The 5,324-nt window shown below is 32.6% G+C and overlaps 1 long non-coding RNA gene across 1 annotated transcript in view; it reads left to right on the forward strand.

Moving 5' to 3' along the window:
* The first annotated feature begins 3,116 nt into the window (after positions 1 to 3,116).
* Positions 3,117 to 5,324, forward strand: part of LOC111088577 — an 11,024-nt gene continuing 8,816 nt past the window's right edge. Inside the window, exon 1 of the long non-coding RNA XR_002613050.1 lies at positions 3,117 to 3,335. This is a non-coding gene — a long non-coding RNA (uncharacterized LOC111088577). The remainder of the gene's footprint in view (positions 3,336 to 5,324) is intronic.

The following is a 5,324-nucleotide window of genomic DNA, read 5'->3' on the forward strand; positions in this document are numbered from 1 at the left end:
ACGTCTCACGTGCTCAACAATACGTCTCTCTCTCGGTCCGCAGTTCAATTACCCATTGTTGCCGTCACGTCTTGGCCGTCTTATATATACAAGACTACCGCATATCTAGTAAACGCTAGAGCATTCAGGAAGGGACAGGATCCTTCTAGAAGTCAATGACGTGTTACTAGAGTCACGTGACTTCCGCTGTCGCAACAATATATATATATATATTAGATTTGGATGTCAAGAATATAAACAAGTGCTAAGATAATCATTGAACCACGAATACGCTGATATTAACAGTGCTATTTTGTAACAACGTACGTCATGGCACACGACATATATGTCTAACATTACGTACTACTGTATTGTTGGATTTTTTAATCCGTGTGGTATCACAAAATATCTCCTCCTCTCCCACACTTTAAGCTGTGGGTGTGTAATAAGCAGACCATCTCAGAGGCTCGAGCTACTTTTGTCATTTGAGGCCCCTGGTTATAATAAAAAAAAATTATGACACATGAAAACAAAATAAGACAAACATTAGCCCCAAAAGAAAAGTGAAGCATAATTTGAATATTTCTTATTCAACGTATATTAATTAACATCATTTAACAACTCGCGAAACTTAACAAGCGCAAAAAAATAGCAAGTGTTTAAGTTTGAGATCCTATTGAGCTTGAGGTTCGGGTCAAATGGCCCTCCTGCCACTCCCTTTAATTGGCTCTACTTATAAGTGTCAATCAGTCCTTTATCGTGAATGGTGAGAGGTTGGTAGTGGACAGTAATTTAATAGTTCAAAACAAAGGACGGAGGCAGATAGACTTAGTTGTCTTTCCATAAATGCAATAAACAAGTATAGACTCCAACCCCGTGGCTCATCGGTAAGGTTAATTATGGGTTCAATCTCAAAGGTGGGTACAACGCATTGCTAAGGTTAAATACAAAGATACATTTCTTAGAATATTTGATACCCAACAATCTTGGCCGTTGGTGGGAAATGTCCTTTATGTTAGAATATTGCAGTTGAAGAACTTGGTTGAATATCTGAAAAAAAACCTTGGTAACATCTATTTAAAAATAACGTCAAAGTTCATCGATTTATAAATCAATTTTGCTTTCGTAGGGCGTCAACAACAGTTTTCTGAACGTGTGAGTAGAAAATGCTCATGAATGACCACTTTTTTGTTAGTTATTGTAATTTTTAATAAAATTTATTTGTTTAATATTCAGTTGAAAAGCTTCATCTTTTGATTATATACATAACTTGTCTTACAAACACGTTGTTGTTTTAGCGCCAAACTAGTCGCTGGACTATCTGCACTTTGTCCACCACGAGGAATCGACCACTGGATTTTAGCATTGCAAGTCTGTAAACTTACTTCTGAACCACCAGGACAGGGGAATATTACGCACAAACAAATATATTTGTGTTAGATATAGGTGTCACTAGTAAAGTTAAGAAAAATATATTTGACATAGATATAAGAAAACAAAAACTTCTCCCCTATTATGGCCCTATGTGGTGTCTTTGTTAATAAGCAACTGCACTACAGTGGGAGACACTCATTCACAAGCTTTTCACCAGTGTTCATCGAAAGAACAGAAGATGGCACTGTAACAGTGTAAGCTCGTTAATATATATCTTCAGTAATTGTTTTATTGACAGAATCATAAATCAGGACAATATTTATTATGTTTCTTCTGCCGTAAAACATATTGATAATTATTTGGAAATCAAATCGTTAGCACAGTCACTATAGCACTTTATGGATACTCAGAATAATGCACGATTTATAATAAAACATTTAAAATACCTTCAACTCTCACTTCTCATTCTGTGCTTAGCAAATCCAAATGATCATGATCGCAACCAATTGCTGTGAAAACGCCTTCAGTACTTTGGAGCTGCGGGTGTGCTACAGGAGAAATGTTCAAACCCCACCAATTGATTAAAGTAGCCTACGGGTTGTCGGTGGTTGGTGTTTACTAGCTGCCTTCCCTCTTGTCTATCACTTCAAAATTATGGTTGGATATGGGCAGACAGCCCTTTGTGTGGTTTTCCGCGAAAATTCTGAAACAAGCAAGCAGGTCTGTGACTGACAAAATATTTTGTAAAGCAATAGATCTATGGGGACGAATTTTACGTTAGGGTTATCTGACTCAAATAATTACCAGCTTGAAGAAGCTTATGTAATGAACATATAAAGTTCATGGTATATTTTTTAGATATGTCATTAACCCACGCACACACACAAAGAAATATTTACACATATTTTTATCTACAGTGCTGGAGGCGGTATTATTTCTTATGGATAATTAATGCGATGTTGTTCCTTGTTTAAAATTTTAAATTTAGTAGAGTCGTCAAAAAATAACCTGCATTTTACTCAGATAGTATTTTTTTTGTTAAGAACAACAATTACATTACCTTTATCGGGGTGTGTAACATAAATATGCAGTCTATTTGGTTGTTTGTAATAAAGCACAAAGATACACAATGAGCTATCTGTGCTTTGCCCACTACGGGTATCGAAACCCGCTTTCTACGTTGTAATTCCGCAGACATACCGTTGTGCCACTGGGTGACACGCAATCTCTTCTTGACGACTGTACTAAATTTAGGATCTTAAGCAATGACACTTTATCTCTTAACATCCAACATGATTTAAAATTCTAAAGTACCTGAATTTGTTCCTTTAGAAAAAAGATGATAATTTACAAAGAATGATATAGCTCTATAGATATACTTGAATATATATATATATATATATATATATATACTGTAGTATACAGAGTACTTTAACTTTTCAAATAAAAAGATGAATTTGAATACCAGTTATTTAATTTCAAGTTTTAAAACGTAAACGCATCAGCCTGGCTTCACGTATTATATCATCTTTTTTTTCTGAGATTATGATGTTACAACCTGTGTTTTTTATGACATATAACAGTATCGAATAATAGAAAAATGTATTTAATAATGTGCTACTAGTATGCTGAAAATCTGGATATTTTTATTTCTTGTATTTTTGGGGGGTTGTTTAAATTTTTATAATTAATACAAGTTTTTATATGATATGTTTGGCTATTAACTACTAGATGGCGAAATAGGCAAATACGACTAGACAGGTGTTGCAAGACATTGCCAGTATTGGTGCAAATCAACTAGTCTGTATCCGTGATATACTATTTAGTTCTCAGTAGAAAGTTTCTTCGAATTATATTTTAATCAAAATAATTCCAAGTAATGCAGCTGAATGTATATATTTAACAGAAGTCTATGGCATCATCTATAACATCTTGCAGAAACTGGATTGAACTTCAAACGGTGACGCATGAATTGAAAAATGGTAATTAAAGTTATACAATTCTCGATAGTTTTCAACAAAATTTTGTCGTTAGAATTTTTTCCAGGTTGTAATAATTTGCATGTGATAGTGATACTCATAATAGTTTATAATTACTTATACTGGTTATAGTGACCACCTGTTCACTAGTCTCATTCCACTTCTCCTCATGAAAAATGTTATAGTAATTTATATTCATAGTTGAAACGGAAGCGAAACAAAATTTTAAATGTCAGTGAGATTAAGTATTGTGTACCATTGTGCGGACAATTTATATAATTAATAACAATGGTAATTATTTATATTAATCTCAACAGTTACAAGTTTACTTAAAAATTAATTATACATTACTTAAGTTTTCTTATTTATAAACTGTACTGATACATGTTATACTTATAGGGGTCCATGGTTGAAGGGAGGAGAGCTTAAGTTATATTTTGGTCAGTTTTAAAATTTAAACTCCTCTGGTATATAACTGTAACCAGACTATGTTTCTTACTGTAGTATGAAGACTTTATATTAATTCTTTAATATTTATAACTTCCTTTCAAAACTTTCTAGATATCATTTTGTGATATTTAATGAAAGGCATTTTGAAAAAAATTAATGGATTTACACATTATAAACTTAGTTGCCCTAATCTATTTGGAAAAAGATGTTATGAATTATTTATCAAATGTTAACATTCACAACGTTTTTATTGATCTGCAACAATGGTTACAACACCTTTTTTTAAAAACAGAAGTCAAGTTTATGGACCTGTAATTTTCCAATATCATTATCATCAGGGATTTTAATTATGTTCAGTAACTTTAAAGATATAAGTTAATTAAAATTCTGCCATCTCGTTATTTAAACTAAAAAGTTTTAGGATAGATCCCAGAAGCTTTACACTTTTGAAGGTTCCATGATTCTTCCAAAACTTCACGTCATGAGATAATTGATGTTATTTACATTCCACCTACACACATATTGAATGCACTCAGAAATCAAATTTTCTTCTTCCATAATAATGTAAAAAAAATAAAACTTTAAGTATGTATACCTTTTATTAACCATAATGACTAAGTATAACTTGATGTTTTGATCTACAGTATAATACCCTTATAGTTACTTTTAGCCTTTCAATCTCATTTTATTTTCATAAACAACAATATCATCTATTACATTGGTCCATTTTTTTATGTTCCTGAAAGCTTTATGTTTGTTTTATTCCCATATTAACCCAATTGTGATAGGGGTGTAGAGGAAGGATCAAGTATAATTAGTGGTTTAAATGTCTGTGATATGAATCCCAGGTTTGGAACTTAAGTCCTCTAATAATGCTACACACCTTCATTATGAGTTATGGAAGTCCAGTTAAAATCGAGTGGAATTGTAGTCTTTTAGGAGGAAATGGGAAAGATGAACTTGTTTAGTCATTTCTTTATTTGTGCTCAGATACAGATAAGAAATGTCTTAAGTTATTTATTCAAAACTTTAATAAGATTTTGGAATTGTAAGTCCAGTGTTTAGTTGTTATGAATATTCCGAAGAGTTGGCAAAAATAAAGCCATAAAGTGTTAGCATATTTTAAGGATTTTTCTCTTAATGGCAGTATGGAGATAACCATAAGAGGTATTTTTAAGTTGCCAGATTACAGGTTTGTTAATCATTCAATTAACTAGGTAACAAGTTAGTTGACTTGTTAAAGTTACCTGGCAACAAGTTGGTTGAAACATTCAAGTTGCTAGAAGACAGATTTGTTAATTATTCAAGTTTCTAAACAGTTTGGTCAAACTGTTTAAGTTACCAGGTAACAGGTTGGTTAAATTGTTCAAGTTACCATGCATCAAGTTGGTCAAATTGTTCAAGTTACCAGGCAACAGGTTGGTCAAATTATTCAAGTTACCAAGCAACAGCTTGGGTAAATTGTTCAAGTTACCAGGCAACAGGTTGGTCAAATTATTCAAGTTACCAGGCAACAGGTTGGTCAAATTGTTCAAGTTACCA

Source organism: Limulus polyphemus, unplaced genomic scaffold (genome assembly GCF_000517525.1).
Source record: "Limulus polyphemus unplaced genomic scaffold, Limulus_polyphemus-2.1.2 Scaffold4036, whole genome shotgun sequence".
Taxonomy (NCBI): domain Eukaryota; kingdom Metazoa; phylum Arthropoda; class Merostomata; order Xiphosura; family Limulidae; genus Limulus; species Limulus polyphemus.